This window comes from Panthera tigris, chromosome D3 (genome assembly GCF_018350195.1).
Source record: "Panthera tigris isolate Pti1 chromosome D3, P.tigris_Pti1_mat1.1, whole genome shotgun sequence".
NCBI classification, from domain to species: domain Eukaryota; kingdom Metazoa; phylum Chordata; class Mammalia; order Carnivora; family Felidae; genus Panthera; species Panthera tigris.
In genome coordinates, this window is record NC_056671.1 from 88,863,829 (window position 1) to 88,887,967 (window position 24,139).

At 45.8% G+C, this 24,139-nt stretch overlaps 1 long non-coding RNA gene across 3 annotated transcripts in view; it reads right to left on the bottom strand.

Annotated features, from left to right (window-relative positions):
• LOC122232327 overlaps positions 1-24,139 on the bottom strand; it is a 108,835-nt gene that overhangs the window by 11,333 nt on the left and 73,363 nt on the right. The gene's annotated exons all lie outside the window — the stretch shown is intronic.

Here is a 24,139-nt window from a genome sequence, read left to right on the forward strand (position 1 = left end):
ATAGAACATTTGATTTCAGACATGAGAAAATTTTAACAATCCATTTCTTAAATATCACAATTTTTTGATAGACCGTTATATTTAACAGAACTTTCTAAAGATTTTAAAATTGAAAAACTTACAGACAATCAAATCACTTCCTTAATTGTTAAAACTATATTTAGGCAAGGCTGATGCCTCATCCGAAATGTGTTCCAATTTTGCCATCATTAACCGTGAAGGGCAATGCACTATGGAGGATAGTACATGTACTCCTCACCTGTAGCATTTGCAACCCAGGACCAGAGATGACATAACAGAAAACACTAAGATCCATCAAAGGTACAGAGATTTTCCCATACACCCTCCGCTCCCACATGATCAACAGCCCCCACTGGAAGGGTACACTTCTCGCAGCTGGTGAACTTGCGCTGATACATCACGATCACCCAAAGCTTATGGTCTATAGTCTACCTTAGGGTTCACTCTTGATGGTGTACATTCTACGGGTCTGGACAAACATACAATGACGTGTGCCCATCATGGTGGTGTCAAGACAGAGCAGTTTCACGTCACTAGAAATCCCCCCATGCTCCACCTATTCATCCTAGCAACCTTCACTTTTTTATTGTCTCCATAGTTTGGCTTTTCCCATAATGTCCCACAGTTGGACCATACCGTACACAGCCGTCTCAGGTTGGCTTCCTTCACTAAGTGACATGCACTTAAGTTTCCTCCATGACTTTTCCTGGGTTGATAGTTCATTTCTTTTTAGTGCTAAATAATATCCCAATATCTGTAGGTACAGTTTATTTGTGCAGTCACCTACTGAAGGATATCTCGGCTGCTTCCAAGTTTTGGCAATTATAAATAAAGCTGCCGTAAACATCCATATGCAGGCTTTTATCTGGACATAACTCTCTTCAACTCCTTTGGAAAAATACCAAGGGGTGCCATTGCTGGATGGTATGTCAAGAGTAGGCTTAGTTTTATAATAATCATCAAACTGTCTTCCATTTTGCATTCCCATTAGCAATAAATGAGAGTTCCTGCTTCTCCACAACCTCAGCAGAATGTAATGTTGCCACTGCTCTGGATTTGGCACCTTCTGATTGGTGTGTTGTGATAGCTCATTGTTGTTGTAATTTTCATTTCCCTGACGACAATTGTTGTGAAGCATCCTTTCGTATGTTTATTCGCCATTTGTGTATCTTCTTTGGTGAGGTGTTTGCTACGGTCTCTGGTGGGTTTTTTAATCAGATTGTTTGTTTTCTTATTGTTGAGTTTTAAGAGTCCTTTCTATACTTTGGGTAGCAGCCCTTCATCAGACACGCTCACTCTAATAAATTGCCTTCATTGCTGATCCAGTAGTTCTGTGGACGAAACTTGGCAGGCCGATGTGTTGGCCTCCAACAAGGATAAAACTTCAGACCTCAGGGTTCTTGACAACAGTTATGTAAAATTTGCAGTACCTCTAACCGGCCAAATCTTTAGATATAAATATAGATAGATAGATATAGATATAGATATAGATATAGATATAGATATAGATAATGTAGATATAGATATACATTACACATAGATAAATATATAGATATATGTAGATATAGATATAGATTATATATAAAGAGATAGAGATAGAGATAGAGATAGAGAGAGAGATAGAGATAGATATAGAGAGTTTATACTCATCAACATAAACACTACTGTGCACCAAAAGACATACACAAAAATGTTGATGGTGGCTATATTCTAAATATTCCAAACTGTAAACAATCAAAATATCCACCAACATAGAATAAATAAGTTGTGGTATATTCATACAATGAAATACCACACAACAAGGAAAAGAAATAAACTGATACCTATAAGAATATGGATGTATCTAGGGGCACCCGGGTGGCTCGGTCAGTTAAGCATCAAACATCGGCTCAGGTCATGATCTCACGGTTCATGAGTTCAAACCCTGCATCGAGCCCCGCATCAGGCTCCACACTGGCAGTGCAGAACCTGCTTGGGATTCTCTCCCTCTCCCCCTTTCTCTGCACCTCCCCTGCACTCTCTCTCTCTCTCGCTCTCTCTCTGTCTCTCTCAAAATAAATAAACTTTTAAAAAAATAATAAGGATGCATCTCACAAACATAAGGTGAGGAAAAGAAATCTTACACAGAAGAGAATATACTCTATGATTCCAATGACATAAAATTCAAAATAAGGGGAAATTAATGTGACAGTACCAATCTGAATAGTGATTGCTATCGGTGGGGTGCAATGACTGGGACAGAGTAAAAGAACCTTCTAGAGAAGTGGAAAATATCTGCATGTTACCTGAGTGGAGGGTGCATGAGTAAAATGTAAAATGTCATATAACTGTAGAGTTTAGATTTGTCTACTTAATGTTCATTATAACTTGAGGTTTAAAAAATCTAAAATGGACAATGAAAGGAGGAAAATGTCAAGAATCTCCTTGATTCCCTTTCTTGTCTGTCAACAGTTTACAAGTCTGACGACCTCCTGTTGACGAGCTGTGAGGAAAGAGATGCTGTCACGTATTCTGCCAGCAGACAGAGGAACCCAGTGGCTACGAAGGCTGATTGGCGACGTCTATCACAATTACAGATGCACGTGCGGGCACCCTTTCACCCAGACACCCCACTTCAGGGAATTTACCACACGTGAAAGGATGTGTGTATAATGTCATCCACTGCTGCTCAGTCGGCGATAACTAGAAAAGGCCTGGGGACGTCCCAATGTCTATCCATAGGTCACTGGTGAAGCACACTCTGAGAGCTCCACACAACAGAACCCTACTCAGATGGAAGAGAGATAAAACCCTCCCTGCTCACTCACACGGAAGGGGTTCTAGGAAAAATGGCTAACTGAGAAAAGCGAGGTTTAAGCCTGATATGGAAACATGTCATTCGTATTTAAGAAAGGGAAAATAAGAATATATTTTCCTATTTGTTTTATTTGCATGGAGAAACCCAGAACAATGCAGGATGGGGAGGAGAGGGTGCGTGGGGTAAAGTTAGGAACAAAATCACTCAGTGTGTGTTTTGTAACATTATTCTGGTCTTCAAACCAAAAGAATGTGTTACCTATTCAGAAAACTAAGTTAAATTATTTAAATGGTGCTGGCTCACATGGCTACATGTGTTAAAAATCAAAAGAAATTATGGGGCACCTGGGTGGCTCAGTTGGTTAAGCGTCTGACTTTGGCTCAGGTCATGATCTCACGGTTCGTGAGTTCAAGCCCCGCGTCAGGCTCTGTGCTAACAGCTCAGAGCCTGGACCCTGCTTTGGATTCTGTGCCTCCCTCTCTCTCTCTGCCCCTTCCCCGCTCTCTCTCTCTCTCAAAAATAAACATTTTTAAAAAACATTTAAAAAAATAATAAAAACAAAAATAAATTAGATCCCTATCTCATACCATACTGAAAAGATAAGAAAAGAAAGCAAACTTGAGAGTTTAGAAGAAAATATAGAAGAATATTTTTATAATGTAAGAGCTAGGAAGGATTTCTTTAAAATATATAGAGACAAGTCAAACATGAAGGACAATACTGCATTAAATTTGAGACACACACAGAAAAAAAGACACTATAAATAAATTGAAAAGAAACCCACAGATTGTGAGATGATATTTGCAATGCGAATAAACCACCAAGTATTTTTATAGAGCATTCATAAACAGCCCCTTCAAACCAATAAGGGACAAACAACCCAAGAGCAAAACAGGCACAAATATGAACGAGGAACCTAGAAGGGAAGAAACTTGAATGACCAATAAGCATATGGGGAGGAGAAAGACACAAGTGTAATAATGTGGGAAATGCAAGATGAAAATGAGATACATAAGACACCTGTCAGATATGTAAAATTTTTAAATATGATAACTAGAAATGTTGATTAGGATGTGGGAAATGGAATTATACTTTATAAAATGATACCAACAGTTTTGGCCACTTGATAGATCCAGCAGTGTTGCAGTTGTCCTTAACCTCTGGTCCAATGGTTCTACTTCTACGGGTCTTATCTAGAGGACTCTCACACATGCGCATTAGAGACCCATCCCTCCAAAATAAACACAACTCAACTATAACTCAGTAGGGGGATGGATAAATAAACCATTTATTCATTCAGTGGAACACTACACAACAGTTATGTACTAAACCTACAAGGGTCAACATGGATTAATCCTAAAGACATTTTGGGATCAGAAAAGTCAGGTTGCAAAGCAATATGTACAATATGATGTCATTTGTGTGAAAATTTTGCACTCAGGTTTACATGAAATCTACATGGTACATAAATATGTGATAAATATAGCAATGTGGAAGTAGGCTTAAAACCAATCAACTTAAAAATAGTAGCCACTTTTAGAGGAAAGCAAGCTAATGAGATCTGGTCACCCATTCAATAAGTGCGCATTAAGGATTTACTATGTGCCAGACACATAGGTATGAGGGATGCTGTGAAGAACAAGACAAATTTACGAAGTTTATATTCCGAGTCCAGGGATGTGAGAGAGACAAACCAATGAATGTGTAATGATCTCAGTTGTCTATAAACACAATGGGAAAAATGGAGCAGAAGGAGAGGATGCAGCGTACTGATGCAGGGAATCTGTGTGGGAATATCTCCCAGAGGACATGCCCTTGAGTGGGGATCTGAGGGAAGGCAGGGAAGGAACCAGAGAAGATCTGGGGAACAAGCTCTCCAGAAAGAAGAGCCCAGAGCAGGAATGAGCTTGACGCGCTCAAGGAGCAGCAGACAGGCCAGAGCTGGAGGGAGGCAAGAGGCCAGACAGACCAATAGCCCAGATGGTGTTGGGCCCTGGTAGCCTCCATGACAAATGTGGATCATTTCTGAATACGATATGAGGAGTGTCTCAGTCCGTTCAGGCTACTATAATAGAATACCACAGACTCGGCGTCTTATAAACAACAGACATTTATTTCTCACAGTTCTGGAGGCCGGAAGTCCAAGATCAAGGTGCCAGCAGATTCAGTGCCTGGTGAGAACCCACTTTCCAGATGGCCATCTTCTTGATGTGTCCTCACCTGGGGGAAGGAGCTAGGGAGCTCCGTGGGTTCTCTCATTAGGGCCCTAATCCCATTCGTGAAGGCTCTGCCCTCGTGCCTTCGAGCCTGGGCTCGAAGCCTGGCCTCGAGCCTGGCCTCGTGCCTGGGCTCTGCCCAGGCCTTTTCCAAAGGCCCCTCCTCCTACTACCTCGCTCTGGGGATTAAGTTTTAACAGGAATTTTAGGGACACAGATGTTCAGTCCACAGCTGGCAATGACTGGATATAATTTGCTCTTTAGGAATCACTGGGTTGTGGTGTGACAGACCGACTGTAGAAGATGGGGGGAAACAGGGGGACCATCTGGGAGACGATCACCAAAGCCTGGGAGGGAGATGATGATACAGGGAGATTGTGTATTTGGGAGAAATCGTGGATCAATTGATGCACTGCAGGGGTGCGGCATAAAGGAAAGACGGGACTCAGGGAAAGATCCTTCATGCTAAGCAGGTGGGGGAATGTGAACACCTTTTACTGACAGGGAGGAGTCTGAGGCATGAACATATTTGGTGGGAAATCAGGAGTTTTGTTTTGTGAAGTTGATCTGGGGTGGATGGTATACTCTCAACCTAACCTGAAACATCTCATTTCTTAATTTAAAAGTTGTAGGGCAAATACTGCAGAATATTCGCATGTGTTAAAAATCTCAGCACTGGGTACATGGGCATCAATAACCCAGAGTATGTTCAAAATGTTTCATTTGTAACAAAAGGAACAGTCGGGCTCACAGTGGAGCAGTGCTTTCTGGGTAGGGCCAAGGTGCATGAACCATAATGCCGTTTCCATCCAAAAACGAAGAAGAGGAGAAGGAAGCGGAAAGAGCAGAGAGGAGAGGAAGTGGAGAATGTGGCTGCTTTATCTGGTTCAGTTAGAAGTTACAAGGAAAGCACGTGAAAGCTGGCAGGCAAGGCTTCATCACGGAGTCTCCCTCAGCCGAGGGTCTGAAATCACACCATCCAGCCCCACGCTCATGATCCCTGAAGACCCGTCTGTAAAACCACATTTCATACTCACAGAAGGCTGCGTAACGCACGTGGTGTTTCATGTGCCTCACATGCCTGGGTTTCCAGCTCAGTCCTTGGGCAAGATGCCTGACCCTCTGCGTGGCTCTGTCTTCTCATCTGGAGACAGACCCAAGGGGCTACCATGAGCATGTGTGTGGCCAAAGTCCCTCACAGAGGAAGCAGTCAGAGAATGTTGGCTGTAGGAACTGTTACCGTGGGTGCTGCTGCACTCCCTGTGTCCCTCCTGAAGCCAACGTCAGATCAACAAAATAGGACAACTATGAGACGATCGGACCTAAGCGTGCCACAGAGGACCCTTGAGAAAACAGGTCATGTGGGATCACATCATGACATCTTTTACACAGACAGGGTCCTGAACTTGATTCTTGCTCTGTCTCTGTCTACTCTGTGACCTTGAACGATCACTAAAATATTCCCAGTACCAGCTGCTCAATCCAAACATGAAGATAGGATCTGCCGTATCTCTTCTCGGGGCTTTGGGGACCAGGAGGTAAGGGATATTAAAGCATTTAAAGAGCAAGCCAGAAAGCATGACTGCCCACCCGATCAGAGTGTGCCTTTTTGCAAAGGAACGTGGACAGGTGTGCCCAGAAGTGCCCCGAGCACATTGACAGCCAGGTCCAATTCCTGCCTTTCCCACACAAAGCCCAACATGGCTTCGAAATGCCCTGAACTTCTCCTCTCTCCACAGGCAGCATTTTATTCTCTCTCTGCGATAGAAACAGGCCATCCCCCGTATCAGTGCCAATGTGAGAAGGAACCTGCAGTCATCTGCATGATATGCCGTGAGCCAAACCTTCATAAATATGAGATTTGGGGTAAATTATTAAATATTTCCAAAGTCTGTTCTTTTAATCCATAAAGGGGGAAAAGTGAAGCTTCGTGTATAGAACAGTTGGAAGCAGTAAATGTAATCATTTGGGTGGAATGTCTCATGTTGTGTTTAACACGTAGCAAGTTCACAAAAAATGTGTCCTCCTGTCTCCTGAAAGTGCACGATGCTACAGTCTCTCAACATATCCTGTAACGAGGGATTACTCTTTTCTTTAGGTCAGGGAACACACCTCTGAGAATGCCTTCTTAAAACCAAAATGAAATACCAACACACACCTACCGGAATTGCTGGAACTGAAGAGAATGGTAACGCCAAGTACTGACAAGGACACGAAGCAATTGTAACGTTGGTAAGGGTAAATGGAATGGAACTGTGGAGAGATGATGCTCGAGAGATGTAGAAGCCAATCAGCCTCGCCGTCTTAGCCTTCAACCTGTTCATCACATTACTATCTAGCACTTTCAGTGGCCGGGAGCCAAACCTGAAGGGAATGAGGTTTGATGCTTTTGCAGGAGGGGAAACATGTTCCTTTAGATTGAGCAAGAAAGGTTCAGATGAGTGAAGGATAGAAAACCTTCAAGGTATTCTGGGTACCAAAGACAAGATCCAGCAGGTGGGAGAAATATGAAGACAGGCACAGGCATCAAAAGGGAGGGGATGAAAGTCAAGCAGGAAGGTATCCCACACGAACCTGACAGCCCACGATGATCTATGAAGCATCCCTCAATCACGAGGATAAGAAAATCACGAAGTACACATTCTTATGTTAAAAGCATTTTTTGTGCACAACATAGAAAATAAATGGCAACCTGAGGAGTTTGACTTCCATATGCACAGTGCCTTACAGCTTAAAAAGTGAACGTGTTGTGTACACGAATTTCTGAATGCTCTGAATAGTGGTTATTATTTCAGTTTTATAGATGAGGAAACTGGAGCCTCCATGGCCTCGGTTACCCAGGATCAGGGAGCTAGTGAGTGGCAGATATAAACTTAAGAAGCCCTCCCATTCTAAGCCAGAGTTTCTTTCTTCTGTGCCAGTGGTTCTCAACCAGAGGATGGCATTGCATGGCAGGGGCCACTGGCAATGTCTGAAGACATCTGTGATTGTCAACTCGGAGGGGGTAGTGAGTGATGCTACCGGCACCTGGTGGTGAGTGATGCTACCGGCACCTGGTGGGTAGAGACCAGGGACGCTGTTAAACACTGACGGTGCATAACAACAGCCTCTATAACAAAGAATTACCCATCCCAAATATCAATAAAGCCAAGTTTGAGAAACCTGGATTTATACCACATCTAGCTTCCCGAGTCTATATTGCAAAACTAGCTTTTTCTCCAACTTAAAGATGAAATAACAGAAGCATAACAAAAATATATGAATTTTGCCTCTTCTTTCCTTTCTTATTGGTTTTACCACCACTCAGGACAAATGCTAATCTCTGTTTTCTTCTACTTTCAAGTCACAGCTAGTAGCTGCAGTGTGGTTGGACACACTACCATGAACTGTGAGTCTGTCCATTGATCAAGATAACATTAGGTCATTCCGGGGAAACAAAACAAATAAACCAAGACTAAAGAGGAAAACAAAGATTAATTTCTCATTACCATTACGTGTCCAAAAAGTGCGGGTGGGATCACTGCTCCACAAATACTCAGGGACACAGGACACCAGTGGCTTCACCATCTGGGAACTTTGCCATCTCTAGGACCCCTCAACTGCATGACAGGAGAGAGCTTGAAGGCTGCATGCCAGTAATTAAAGACTTCACTGCCCACCATCTAGAACGAAGCACATACCAAGAGAGTATGGGGAGGCTGGAAGTAAATGTAGGAGGTGCTCTGAATAAAAGGTGCCCCTCTATTCCATGGAGGATACCCTGCACTCACTCTGTAGAAAGGGATGGGCTTAACTGAGAGCCAAGAGTGACACAATGAAAGCAAGTTCTCTCTGGGCAGGGGTGAGATAACTCGGTTCTCGGAGACATAGAATGAACTGTTGTCCCTTGTATGTTTATGGCTTGGCCATATGACCATTTAGCAATGCCTTGCACTTCACAAAAGTTGAGTCAATAGTTATGCAGTCAATTCAATGTCATTGCACGCCCTATCTGTACAACGTAGTATATGCTTCATAGGATTGTACAAGGAATATGGGGTTTCCAGAAAGTACACGAAGGAACTGGAAGTTTGCAACTGCACACAAGTGTGATGATGTGGTTTTAGAATATGTGAATAATCGCAACGGGTAATTTAATAGGAGGTGGGCATTTCTAGAAGGACTTTAAGCACAGGAATGCTAGAAAAGGACAAGGACTGCAAACAGACTTCTCAAATGCAATTCAAATGATGTAATGACTGCCCAGAGCCTTGTGTTAAGCAGGACTCTGAGGCTGTGAGACCAGCACGTACCTGGAATGAAAGTCCAGGTTAAGAGCATTGTGCTCCAGGCTGCCAGGTCTGTTCAAGACTTCTGGCACCAGCCACTGGTACTCAGATGTCCATGGACACCCTCCCTTCAGATCACCTAGCTACAAATTCATGGATGCCCATGGACTCTCTCAGATTTGAAAATTTGCTAGAATGACTCACAGAACTCAGGAAAAACACCATGCTACAATCACAGGGGATTTATAGAAAAATTCATAGAAATATAGCAAAGGGATAACAATCAGTGCCTGCCAAAGGAAGAGACACTACTATAGACTGAATGTCTGTGTCTCCCAAATTCGTGTAACACTTAACCCCTAGTGAGACGATATTAGGAGGAGGGCTTTGGGGAGGTGATAAGATCATGAGGGTGGCACTCTCATGAATGGGATTAGTGCTCTTATAAAGAGGCCCCAGAGAGTTCCCTCACCCTTTCCACCACGTAAGGACATGTGGAACATCCATGGTCCGGAAGCTCTCCCTACATACCGTATCTGCCAGTGTCATGATCTTGGATTTCCCAGCCTCCAGAACTGTGAGAAATGAATTTATGTTGTTACGAGCCACCCAGTTTGTGGTAGTTTTGTCACAGCAGCCCAAATGGACTAAGACACATAGGGTGGAATCAGGGAATAGGAAGGTTCCATGCCCTCCGGGACACCTTCTCAGTGTCTATCTACGGAAATACGCAGACAGAGCATTAACACCTCGGGGCCCCTGAGCTCGGTGTCCATAATCTGTGTTGGGGTTTCATTACACAGGCATGACTGACTGAACCATGTCCCATGTGGCTGTCCAAAGTGCCACCCCTCACATCACATGGTTGATCTTTCTGGTTTGGCCAGCTCCTCACCCTGAGTCATCTTAGCATGAGCTATCAGATCTGGTCAAGCAGCCCACCACAAATCACGAAGAGGTGCCAATCCCTGGGATAATTCCACGGATTTAGAGGTTACCTCCCAGGAGCCAGGGACAAAGGCCAGACATCTCTTTGGGTAAAGCCAATTCTTCACTCAGCAGCAGGAAATACGAAGAATGTTAGTAATGATTTTATTATTAATGACTTCACACATAATTTCATAAATATTTCATTGTCAGCGATTCTGTTTATTAAGAACAAATAATGGGCCAGGTCCTGTGCTAAATATTTTATACCATTATTTCATTCACTCTTCCTAAAAACTTTTGAGATGGGTAATATTTGCAGATGAGGACACTTCGTTTTATGAGGTAACTTACCCATGTATTGTTAGAGGAGAAGCTGTTGAAGACACAGGCCTAACTCCAGAACACGTGCCCTTAACTACTCTGCTGTGCTGCTGTGACCAATGACCACTGTCCACCTCGGGCAGAGGAGCGGCACAAAGGGTGCACAGCTACTGTTACTAGGGCAGGTTTCTAGAAGGCAAGAAGTGGATGTGTGAAGCTCAGCTCCTGGGTCCACACCAGCTCCTCTACAGGTCATGTTTACCATCAACTCTGCACAGTCTCTCCCCGACCCCACAGCATCTCGGGGGACAGCACAGCCCCTGTACCCACCAGCCAGCAGACTTTGGACCTGACCACAGCTGAGAACAATGGCTCTGCATCCCTGAACTGTGTCGTACATGGAAGTCACTTGGGGGCCCCTTTGTCCTCCACGCACATGGTCTGTTTATGTGTCTCTGAAACCCTAGTCAGTAGGCTGGAGTCTGATTTTCGGACTCATTCCCACGTCCTCATCTTGTGAGTTCCATTTATTCTTTTCCCTTAATTCAAGGAATGCCCTGACTGGACCCACTGTAACAAGGGACTTCCACACTTCAGGAAGATTTTCCTCTACCCCAGAAGCATTGCTCTGACCCTACTGCCAGGCTCAGCCACCACACTGCTCACTGCCTCCCACTAAGCCGAATCTCCTCTGATGCCACTTGGACTTGATTTCTGTCCCTCCCCATGGCTACAGTCTGCAGCCCTGTTGGCTGTGCACTCCTGACTGGCTTTCTCCTGCAGCTTCCCCTTCCCTTACTTGGTCTCTGCCCCATATCTGCAGCCCTAGCCTTCAGCTTGCTCTTAGTCTCTGACCATGCCAGCATTTTTACCCCTTTGGGACAGGAGGTGGGCAAGAAGAAATTAAAAGATGGAAATGTTTCACAATTAGCTCCCAGTTTGTGCAAGATGCTGGAAAATCACTCCAACTATAATTTGATTGATGCTGGCCAAAGAACAAAAAGGTTTCCTTAGACTTTCTAACATGCCTGAGGTCTCCTAGGTCTGTGGGAGATTATGCACATCAGGTGGGCCCTCACCCTGTACAACTCCTCCTTCCTCACCTACTTACCTACCTTTGAACATGTGAGAGCCTACTAGGAGAGCAGGCTTTCCAAAGACACACTCAGAACTGAAGGTTTAATTCAGCAAAGAGATAAAAGATCGTATCACAGAACATGGGAAAGAAAAAGAATGTTACTATTCTGGCATTTTGCTCTAATGAAATAATCTCCATCTGTACAGGGAGGCATGTTGGAGCAGGGAAGCCAAGGGTGGGCTCTATAAGGCCAAGGATTTCTTCTGCGTTCCCACACTTGTTCCAGATGGCTACCCACGTAGTCAGGGAAGAGTTTGAGAAACGAGCTCAGGCCATATTTGCCATCAGCTTTGGCCCTCAGAATTTTCTAGAGGTTGTCATTAAACACTCTAAGCATTCTGCCTAAAGGTTGAAGCACTTCTAAGAATCCCTCCTGGTTCAAGCAGCTATTTCAAATCTCCTAAAAGCAGCAAATTTGGCAACACTGGAAAGCAGCTTCAGGTTAATTTTTTACTTTGGACAGATGAATCAAAAATTAATCCAGAATGGCACTTATCTGTTGTTCCTTGGACACTAGTGGTCAAATGTGCCTAAGTTGGGGTTGGGACCCCACCAAAGGGAAGAGGTCCCGATGACCACCAGCCACAGTGATCCTTGAAAGAAAGCTATTTGTAGTCCAGAATCAAAAGCCTATCTTTCCCATCCTATTTTCAAATTATGAGAAGTGTTTTGAAAGTTGTACTTTCCTCAAACTCAGGCACAGCCACTTAGCAAATTGTGTTTTTGCTGCATCCTGTCCATGGGCTTCCACATTCCTCAGGATTCCTGATTATGCAAAACTCTGACTCAGTCATTCTTTCTCAGGATGTTGTCAGAGTTTCTTGGAAACAGTCATTTCCTGACTAACTAATGTAAGAATAAAACTTGGCGAAGGTAAAACATGGCAGGGAAGCCACTGGAAATGTGTCTGCAATAAATTCACAGCCCTGTTCCGATCTGGGCAAGACCTATTCCAGTGAGGGTTCTCAGCCTTTTCTGTATCCAAGATAATGTATATAATGAGATTGCTTTACCTTTGTAGCTATTGGAAGAGTGACAAATGTCATGATAGGGGTCTGGTCTGCAATGTCCCCTTGGGTTAGAGGAAAGATTTCCATGAATGCCACTTTTAGTAGAACGCTGCAAAGAACAGTAAAGGGAGCTTTGGATTCAAAACTAGGGTTCTGAGCACCAGAATTAGGCCTCTGAACTAGAGGGGGAGGGTGGCCTGGCAAAGACAGTGGGGAAGGGCGAGACAGAAGACACAGCCCCACTTGTGGACGGCAGTTCCTCGTTAAGAAGGCATGGGTCTGAGTGTGTCTCACACACACACCCCTTGCACACCTCACACACCTGCTTTGCACACAGCTCTGGGGAACTCGCCCCAGGCTCCCAGTCGGGGCAGGGGATGCCGTATACCTGACGGTGCCAGGCTCCTTTGTAGGAACAGGAAAAGTAACTCAGTGAGCAGCTGGGGGGAACCGGAAGGAAGAGCTGGGCCATTCAAAACCTGCCCCTTTATTCACAGTAGATCCTGGGGAGAAGCAATTGCCTGCATGTCAGCCTCAGAGATTGGCGGGTTGGAAGTCAGACAAGAGCTGGAACAGTCACGGTGCCGGATGCGTAGTTCAAGCCCTTCCAGGGACAAGCTGGAGGCGCAGGGTTTTTCCCTGGAGTGAGCCGGAGGAGGAGGAGCCATGTGGAGTGTTGACATCATCGGGGGTATCTGAGGTCCTTCTTCTTGCGGGAAGATTTCTCTCCAATGGCTGAGGCAGCCGCAATGGTAAGAAGAGGACAAACTAAATGGGCACACAGCATGGCCACGAAGGAAGAGCACCACCATGGCGGTGGGAAAGCCTCCGGGACCGAAGCAGAACTCACCTCCTGGGACACACGTGCTGGGAGAAGAGGGGACAGGAGGGTCCAGGAATCCCACTGAATGACTGCCACTGTCCTTGCAAGGTACTTCATTTCCCCATCACAGGCCTTACCTTGGGGGTAGGGGTCATCAAGGACACAGAGAGCAAAACTAGGATCCGACAGACTCCACACAGGAGCTTTCTTTTGGTAGGACTCATGGTACCTCTTTTGTGTCTTTTTCCATGGGAGGAAAGGGATACATTTAAAAACTTCTATTTTGGGGCGCCTGGGTGGCTCAGTCAGTTAGGCGTCTGACTTTGGTTCAGGTCATGATCTCATGGTTCGTGGGTTCAAGCCCCACTTTGGGCTCTGTGCCAACAGTTCAGAGCCTGGATCGTTCTTCAGATTCTGTGTCTTCCCCTCTCTCTCTGCCCCTGCTCTGTTGGCACTCTGTCTCTCTCCCTCTCTCTAAAATATAAATTAAAAAAAAAACATTTTAAAATATTTAAAAACTGCTATTTTAATTTATTATTTTATTTCCAATTAACATTTTTCTTCATAAGCATCTATGGTGGATTGAATTCTGCCTCCAAAAATGATATGTCCAATTTCAAACCCAGGGAACCTGTGAATGTGATTTTGTTTGAAAAAGGATCTTCATAGATATGATCAAGTTGCAATGCAGTCCTAGTAGGTGAGGGTGGGCCCCAATGCAATGACTGTTTCCTCCTTCAGGGAGCGGCTCAGCGCAGAGACACAGAGAGAGAAGGCCATGTGAAGACAGAGACAGATTGGGTGGAGGGTCTACGAGACAGAGTAGGCCAAGGGTGGCCGGCAACCCCAGAAGCTAAGAGAGGCCTGAAACAGGTTCTCCAGAAGGAAGCAAACCGGCTGGCACTTTAATTTCCGTCCGCAGCCCCCAGAGCTGTGAGAGAATACATTTCTGTTGTCTTAAGCCACTCAGTTCGTGATCATTTGTCACGGCAGCCCCAGCAAACTAATAAACAGCTTTTAAATTTTTCTCAAAACTCATAAGTGAAGTCAATCGGGTGAATTTAGTGCACACACTTGTTACCCACCATTTTATCAATTATTTTACTTCTGTCCTCCGTAATTCCTGTCTCTGACCCAGCTGTCACTACAGCCTTGGACACGGTGCTTCTGGGGACAAGGGCAGCTGAGCCCCAGAGCAGCAAGGACGAGGACAGATGAGGCAGGAGGAGGAACAGGGATGGTTTCATGCAGACCTCCTACATGCTGCTCCCAGCAACGGTGTCCTTTCCTGCCCTTCCCTTCTCTTTCTCTTCTCTTCTCTTCTTTTGTCCTCTTTTCTCTTCTCTTCTTTCTCCCTCCCTGTCTCCTTGTCTCTCTCTCTCTGTCTCTCTGTTTCTCTATCTCTCCCTCCCTTATCTCTCTCTCTCCCCCCTTTCTGTGTCTGTCTCTATGTCTCTGCCCCCCTCTGTCCCTCTGTCTCTGTCTGTCTCTCCTGGCACCATGCTGCAGGGGCATGAACATAGCAGGATCAACCCCAGCCCTGAAGCAGCTTATCCTAAGCGATACTTTTGTCTGCCAGACTGGAAGTGGAGAATTAAAAAAGAGTCATTCTGGGGTTCCTGGGTGACTCAGTCAGTTAAGAGTCTGACTCTTGGTTTCAGCTCCGGTCATAATCTCGTGGTTCCATGAGTTCAAGCCCCATGTTGGGCTCTGTATTGACAGAGTGGAGCCTGCTTGGGATTCTGTCTCTCTCTCTCTCTCTCTCTCTCGCTCTCTCGCGCTCTGTCCCTCCCTTTCTCATGCTGTCTCTGTCTCTCTCAAAATAAATAAATAAACTTAAAAAAGAATAAAAGTCATTCTGTCTTTGTTTCCAAAACAGAAGAGAAAGCAGCTACAGTCAAGTCCTTTTATCAACATGAAATAGATGCCAATCGCTTTTTTATTTAAAAACATTTTGGGGCGCCTGGGTGGCTCAGTCGGTTAAGCGTCCGACTTCGGCTCAGGTCACGATCTCGCGGTCCGTGAGTTCGAGCCCCGCGTCAGGCTCTGGGCTGACGGCTCAGAGCCTGCAGCCTGTTTCCGATTCTGTGTCTCCCTCTCTCTCTGCCCCTCCCCCGTTCATGCTCTGTCTCTCTCTGTCTCAAAAATAAATAAACGTTAAAAAAAATTTTTTTAAATAAAAACATTTATTTATTTTTGAGAGACAGAGAGAGACAGAGTGCAAGTGGGAGAGGGACAGAGAGAGAGGAAGGCACAGAATCCGAAGCAGGCTCCAGGCTCTGAGCTGTCAGCACAAAGCCCGGCACAGGGCTTGAACCCATGAACTGTGAGATCATGACCCGAGCCAAAGTCTGAAGCTCAACCAACTGAGCCACCCGGGTGCCCCATGCTGTCTTTTTCTTAAGATACCTTCTTTTTAAAAGAAGGCAGGTTAGGAAATATGCAGATCAGTAATAGGAGAAACACGGATCAATAAACAAGTTCTTGAAGGCAGTGGTAAGCGTGGCTGCTGTGGCACTGTGGGCCACCGGTGCCTATCCAGTGTTTACTTGGAGTAGTTTACTGGGCACAGGGCCCAGAGGGAGGAGAGATTCCAGAGATCAGGAAATAGTTGACACTTACAAGAAAGTCATCACTAACAGAGAAGGAATATTTCCATCAAATTAAGCTTTTCTGAACTTGAGATGTCCTTGGGGACACAATAGACAAATGAAAAAGGTAACACGTGCGAATACTCACAGGAGAAACCCAAAAATAAGTGCAAATCAATATGTACGAACCCTTGCTGATTTGGGTTAACTGAAAGGCCAATATTAATTAGTGAAAGGTCTGAAATATAGAACCTTACCTAAAAATATCTGTTCATTACTTGAAAGTTCCCTTGGAAGCACACACCAGCCTGCACCTGCCAATAACAGAGATTGGAAACCAGTCTATGGAGTGATTCGCACGATCTAGAAGTTTCGCCGAATCTGGGTTCTAGAACAGTCAAACAGTGCATGGACAGAGTGTGGTGTATCCACAGCAAGAACTCAGAGCCCAGAACTGGAGCTGGAGAATTCCACCAGCAGGGCTCGGGGACCACACACACCTCACAGAGCGAACCAACACCAGAAGGCAGTCGAGGGTCCCGGCCGGGAGGCCGATGCTGGATTCCAATCCAATCTCTCCAGGTGTGTCAATAAACACGGGCAAGTTTCCTAACGACTCTGCGCCCCCACATCCTCCTCAGTAAATGGGCATAACAGGAGCACTGATCCCACGGGCGGTTGGGAGGCACACAGAGTGCTGAGTAAAGTGAGTCACTTCTGCCACCACGTCTGCTACCACCACCGCCTGTCAGGTCTTTGTAGCAGAGGCTGGACAAAGAGATCCAGTCGGAGCGGTGACTCCCATGGGCCTACTGTCCATAGCCCCCCTTGACCCAACTGCAATCCTAAAGGCTCTGCCACAGAACTGGACTTTCCCCTGCCTCCGGGACACCCTTCCATTCTCCTGGCAGGGTAAGCGTGATTATCCCACCTGGGGCAAAGCTGGTCCACTGAGCAGCACCTGCCCCCAAGTGCCCACACAAGCCACCATGTCACTTCGCTGATGACAAGTTGGGCAGCAACGGTGGTGTTATCTAAATCTGCCATGGCGTGGGAGACATGCCGACAGCTTGTACTTGGCCTTCACGCCCAACACCTTAACCAACTCTCTTCACGGCCCGTCCTAAGGCACTGGAGCTAAGGACAGAGGCTGGCTGACACCCACGGAGCAGTCACCTTTGTGGCCGGTGCCATTACTTAGCATTTCACAAGGTGCTCACGTATGTTCCCGCTGCCATGAGCCCACTGACACCCTCTTCCTAAATTTACGTGCATCCTGTCATCTTCCTTTGGGTCCCTGAGCAACAGCCAAGCCATCTGACACAGGCCAGAAGTCTGCAAACATACCAGTACCTGGAACGTGTCCATTCCATCCAAAGTGGCTGATCAAGCTCCCATGCTGCCCCTGAGTGAGGCCACAGTGTGGCTGAGCTCCATTCTCTTCTAGCACCACGATATGGAGCCCACTGTCCAGGAACCAGGCCCGGGTCTTTCTTCTCCTGTCAGTGGTCACGGCAAACCTCCAAGGCCACAGCTGTAAGCCGAGGTGTTAGTGTGACACAGGTGCACAGGTGCACAGGCCTGGTCATGTAGCTGATAGGACCTCTAGACCTGCTCGAGAGTGATCTCCAAAGAAACAGTTTCAGTGTAAGATTTGATGCTACACCTGCCTGGCCCACTGGCCGGGTGAGTCGGATAAGACCCAGCTCCCCACAGACACCTCCAGCCATGCCTTCAGGCCAGCAACACAGTGCCTTTCAAGTGGGGAGTAGCTCCTTGCTGCAGAAGGTATGTTCTTGCTCCGGATCTCAAGGGGTCTATGCTGACTCTTGTAGGTGGGGGTTACTACACCTCTAACGAGCACCGCTGTCCACCGCGGATACCTCTCTACCCATCCGACTTGCTGAGTCATACACTCTGATCCACAGAGCTGTTTGCTCTGCAGCTAGACCTGCTGCAAAGCTCAATTTTGTCCTGGGAATCTTTCAAAACTGAAAGCGTTTGAGTCACCTGATAAATGGGTTGAACTACACTCTGCTTCCAAACGCCAGAGAGTCTTACCCAGCAATATGCCTCCTTCTTACGGGTAGGGAAGGTGAATGCAATCACTTGCCATTTATCTGAAAGAGGATAAGACAGTGTGCTCCAAACAACTGGCACCTGAAACCTCATCGAGGTGGCTGGGCCACTGACTCTGCATGGAACCCATCTCCCACCGCAGGGCGTTGGTGTCTCCTTGTGGTAGTCCAGGATTCATTTTCTTTTTTAAGTTTACTTATTTATTTTGAGAGAGAGAGAGAGAAGGCAAGTGGGGAGGGGCAGAGAGGGAGAAAAGAGAGAGAGAGAATCCCAAGCAGACTCTGCACCATCAGTGCAGAGCCTGATGCAGGACCCGAGCTCATGAACCATGAGATCATGCCCTGGGCCAAAGTCAGACGCTTAACCAACTGAGCCACCCAGGTGTGCCAATGGTATTCCAGGATTCTTAATGGCACTGGTGTTTGTCCCTCTCACCAGGGTTCCCGTACTGCTTTATTAAAGGGTGTGTCCTCTGAGCCTCTCCAAGGAACATAATTCTGGTGACAGGTTTTCTGCTCTCACATAATAAATATATCCCCACATCTCTTCCACCTTGAGCCTTCCTTCTGATCCCTTCTCGATACCATGCCAAGGCATTCGGGGATCTCTAGCTCATTTCTGTAGTGCATTATGTATCTCAGCTTCAAGGGTGCACTCCAGCAGCACCATGGGACCTGCCCTCACGTCCCTGGAAGGATGCTGAATCACAAGCAAGAAAGCTCTCATGACCATAATTCTCTCTCTTAGCTGAAACTTATCCCAAATCACTGCTGGTGCAGCGTGAATCGCTAGGACACATCTACACACCCAGTGCTCTCACACCCCGGTTACTCAGTCCCCCCAGGGCATGGTCCAGTTCTAGAACACCATCCCCCAAACTACCATCCCCCCGTCTTTTCCTGAAAGCAGAGCCAGAGACATACCCCAGTACAGGTACTGTTTGGAGCCACGTGATCTCAGAAACAGAAGTGGGGGCTGAGAAAAACGAAACAGGGAAAGAAAACTAACACACAGGTGTGTTTTTCAGCTGTTCACCATTGTGGACATGAGCTCGATTCTGCTGGGCCCCCCTGAGGAATGATGTATAAAGTGCCTCAGTGTATAAAGAACTGTTCAGAAAAGAGGAAGGTTTATCCATCAGAGCTCCTTTGTCAATTGTGACCCAATAGGTGTGAACCCCTTATCCTGTTGGGCTTGCACCCGAGTCCAGGTGTGAACCCCTCACACTGCCAGCTTTACACCTGAGCCCCACACTTCAGCCTCAGAGAAGCTCTGGAACAGAAAGAGGAGGTCACGAAACCATGGGAAATTTCGTGAGGTCACATCGTGCGAAGTGGTTCCCAGCAATACGAATGGAGTAGAAGATAAACAGAGAGGAGGTGAGACACAAGCCGTGTCTGATCTAGAAGTATGGAGGCTTAGAAATAAGAGAGCCACAAAGAAAAAAAGTGAGTAATCGATTCTCAGTACCAGTTCTGGCACTCCAGTTCTCATAGCGGAAGGCATCTATTTGCGGACCTGGACGCGGCAGCAGACGACCCTCACGTGCCATGAATACTTGAGTCACGTGACAGGCTCTCCTTCCTCTCCGTTCCATGCTCCCCACGCTCACTGTCCGAATATAATCTGGCCTCCACATGACTCAGCTTCAGCAGGAGAATGCGCTAGAGAGAATGTGATCTTCTTGTCCTTACGGCAATTACAGTCTTCGTTATAAATTAATTAGGGCAATAGGATTTGATACATCAGGCTCTTGTGTACTATGAGACTGAGTCAGCAGTCCCAGGGCCAATAACCACACATAAGATTGACTTTGGAGACTGAAATGCTTTTGCTGTGAGCAGGGAGAGAAAAATTTTCAGGGGTCCAAGTTACCTTGGTTCAAGTGAGCCTGGAGGAGAGGGGCCAGTACAATTATTAGTCGGCATTATTTGACTTTACGTGTATCAACAGACTGTCAAATCTTAGGAAAACCTCAAATTATAACATCCATATATGGCGACTCGGTTTGTCATTAGCTAAAAGGCTCCTTTTGCACTCTGGAGGTAAGGTCCAAGAGGAGGTGATTTACAGTATAAAATTGAATCGCTGGGTTCTACTCCTGAAGCCAAGAATACACTGGATGTTAACTAACTTGAATTTAAATTTTTAAAAAAGGAAGAAGATTGGGAGCTTAAAAAAAAAAAAGACTCGAGGTAAGAAGTCTGTGTGTGTGTGTGTGTGTGTGTGTGTGTGTGTGTGTGTGAGAGAGAGAGAGAGAGAGAGAGAGAGAGAGAGAGACACTTAACGTAAGATCCACTCTCTTGACAAATTCAGTGCACTCTCCAGCCCTGTTAACCCTGGGTGGTATCGAACAACAGACCTGTAGAGCTCATTCACCTTGTGTGACGGAAACCCCGTACCCACCGGATGGCAGTTCCCTCGTCTCCTGTCCCCTCGCCCCTGGTAACCACCAGCCTCCCCTCTGTTTCTGGGAGTTCGACTATTTTAGACACCTCACGTAAGTGGAATTGGGCAGTGCCTGTCCTTCTGCGACTGGCTTACGTCACTCGGCATAATGTCCTCAAGATTCAGCCACGTTGTTGCAGATGGCAGGATTCCCTTGTTTAATGCTGAGTAATATCCCTTTGTAGGCATGTACCACATTCTATCTACTCCTCTGTCCACGGATATTCAGGCTGTTTCCACGTCTTAGCGATAGCGAACGTTGCTGCCATGGACAGGGGAGCGCTAATACCTCTTTGAGACCCTGATTTCAGTTCTTTTGAACACCTGCATGTGGGACTCTGAACGGTAGGGTAGTGCTAGCATAATTTTTTGAGAACCTCCACATTGTTTTCCTTAGCGACTTCACTATTTTTCAACACTAGCTTACACTGCTTAAAACCCAACAGTGTACAAGGGTTTAAACTTTACATTCTAACGCTTGTTATCTTTTGCTGTTTTTTAAGACAGTCGTCCTCATTTGTGTGAGATCATCGCTCCTTGTGATGCTGATTTGCATTTCCTCACAATTCTGATGATTCCTGCCCATATGGGACCATCCTTTCGTACACGTGCCGGCCACTTGTGTGTCTTCTTTGAAGAAATGTCTATTCAAGTCCCTTGCCCATTTTTAAATCAGGTTATTTGGGGGTTCTTTCTACTACTGAATTGTTGGATATTCACCTATTATCAGATACATACGGCTTGTAAAAAAAAAATCTCCCTTTCTATTCATCGCTTTTTACTCTGCTCTTCCCTTTTCCAAGTAGCAACTTTTTAGTTTGATGTAGCCCCACTGGCCTATTTAAACCTAGTTGTTTTGCTTTTGTTGCCTGTGGTTTTGGTGATAGATTCAAGAACCTTAGTCATTGCCCAGACCAATGTCGTGAAGCTTTGCCCCTATGTTTACCTTAGGAGTTTTATAGATTCAGGTCTTACATTTAAATATTTAACCCATAGTGAGTTGAGTTTTGTGAACAGTGTACGAAAAGGGGGAGAAGAATTTCATTCTTTTGCATAGGGACATCCAGTTTTCCCAATACCATTTGTCAAAGACTGATGAGAATTCTTGACGGCTAATTAGCTGGCCTCTCCCGGTCTTCAAGAGAGTCTTTTAATTAGTGTTTTTACCACCTGAGAATATGCAAAAAAAAAAAAAAAAAAAAAAAAAAGCCAGGAAGTGCTCAGAACTTACTATATGCAAAACACCACACAGAAAAGAAGGGAAACTCAAGAGCAAAGGGGAAGAAAAACAAAACACAAACCACACCCTATTGAGTGGAAAAGTGAGTATAAGCAGCATAATATTGGGGTGTCGGACGTTCCATTTTTATGTTCGGAGTCCCAGGCCCACAGTGGCTCTGCCTTCAGAGTATGATTTGCAATTCATACAAAAGCCATGGTAGCTTCAGGCCCCACCCACCACCCTCCCTTGTTTTCAAGTTTCCTCCTGTTTCCACTACAAAAGAGTAGCCACCTCGGGCGGGCGTTGGGGGGAATCTTACTTCCCAAGTCCTGATGAGAGGATTGAGGTTCTTTGGTAAATACAGATGTTCTGTCACTATTCCAGAAAAGGTTCCATTTGCCGGGAAGATAACCATGCCCCTTTGCCATCTACAAGCATCCTACACTTCTGAGTGTTTTGGCATAAAGGGCTATTTAAGCAAGCACTTCTATTCCTTTTAGAGTGCGAAGCAATAAACAACAGCTGTGATTATTTAAATGCTGGAGCCATTTAATTCATCACAAAAGACATTCACTGCAAATGAGCTGCAGAGGCAAAGAGATGCCTGTTATTATACCAAATCGGGCAACCTGAGAACGTTGCTCTTAACTTCGATAGCGGTTTCAAAACACAAATGCACCCGCCCTTCTCGTTTGCTCTAATAATTTAGGGTACATATTTCAGGGATACATTTAATGCCGTCACCAACGTCAACTGGGTAGGAATGTGTGCAAATCACAAGAATTTCCACAAGGTAGAGGGTTTCTTCCTCTATAATTCAAAATGAAGAGTAGAGATGAGCCTTCTTGGGGATGTTCTTGACGCAGAGAGAAAAGGGCATCCTCACTGTCCAGGTATTCTTAGAGAAGAATTCTCAGACAGAGTGTGTTTGGGTAGTAGCTGTAGAGGTAGGATTGCCAGATAAACTTAAATTTCAAGGGGAAAATCATGCTATTTGTTGTTCATCTGAAATTCCAATTTAACTGCGTGTTCTGTCATTTTCGATGCGATACCCAACTTAGAGGTCACTGGGTTTAACTGAATGACTCTCCCAATGCAAAGTACCATCTACTGAAAGAGTTGGCACAGAGTTTAGGTATTTCAGCCAGTTCTAAAAGTAACACGTATCACAAAACAACAAGAGGGGAAATATCCCATGTCCAGGGTAAAGGAAGTGCATCCCGTGGAACAGTAAATGAAGGGACCCGGTGGAGTCACCTAATGTCCTCGTGTCTCTCTTAGCAGGAGGATCTTCTAGTCAGGGGAAGAGGGTCACCCCTGATGGAGGCAGCAAGGAAGGTGTTTACCTCTGGTTCCCGTTCTCCATACTCGAACTCCGTAAAACGCAACCTAATTGCAAAAAGTTAGACTCAGACATCCTGCCCACGTGCCCCTATGGGAGACAAGCAGAGAAACGGTGGAAGAGAACTTAAGGTCACTCAGCATCAGCCGAGAAAGAGAAAGGAAGCTGAGTCCAACAAGGACATTAGATCACCCCCCATGACATTTCAAGAAAAGAACAGGACCGACAGAGCGGATGAGAAAATGCCCTCCGCTGAGGCAAAATGAGAAGCTTGCAGAAGAATGTGCAGAGAACATCAAGGCCCCTCTTCCTCCGGTCTCCTGAGAAACGGGAACCTGAGGATTGTGATTGGTCTCTTGATGCCCTCACAGCTTTACAAGGAAGCCCCGGGAATCTCCATCTGAAGGTTACAATCCTAGAGCTGCAGGGATAAGGAGACAAACTGATGTGACGTTAGGAGAAGTCAGGTGAGGAAAAGCAGTGGCCCCCACCCAAGCCCTCGCTCCCTCTGTGATCAGGAACACAGTAGAGCTATCTGGAGACAGGCAGCCAGCGAAGCCAGTGAAAGCCAGTGAAGGCTGATGTTTCGGTTTGTTTTATTCAAGCAACTTCTACTTCAGGAAATTGCTAAACAAACATTTGAAATAGTCAGCCGCCTCACCATAAAATCCCAGAGTTGTTAAGGAATCCTACAGTTACTGAACTCCAACTAGTCCCGCCCTGACACTCTACAAGCAATACAGTCTCCCTCTGGCACATTCTCCACAGCTCATTTAATCCGAATACTGTCAAACATCGAGGACACCGTGGAGATTGGCCTGGCCCAGCCCCCCTGCGGCCCTGTACCCCTTCCTCACCCCCTGGGAGAGCCGGGTGCCAGCCCGTGTAGGTTGGCTAGAACAGCTAGTCTTAATAGAGTCACAGCAGGGTGGG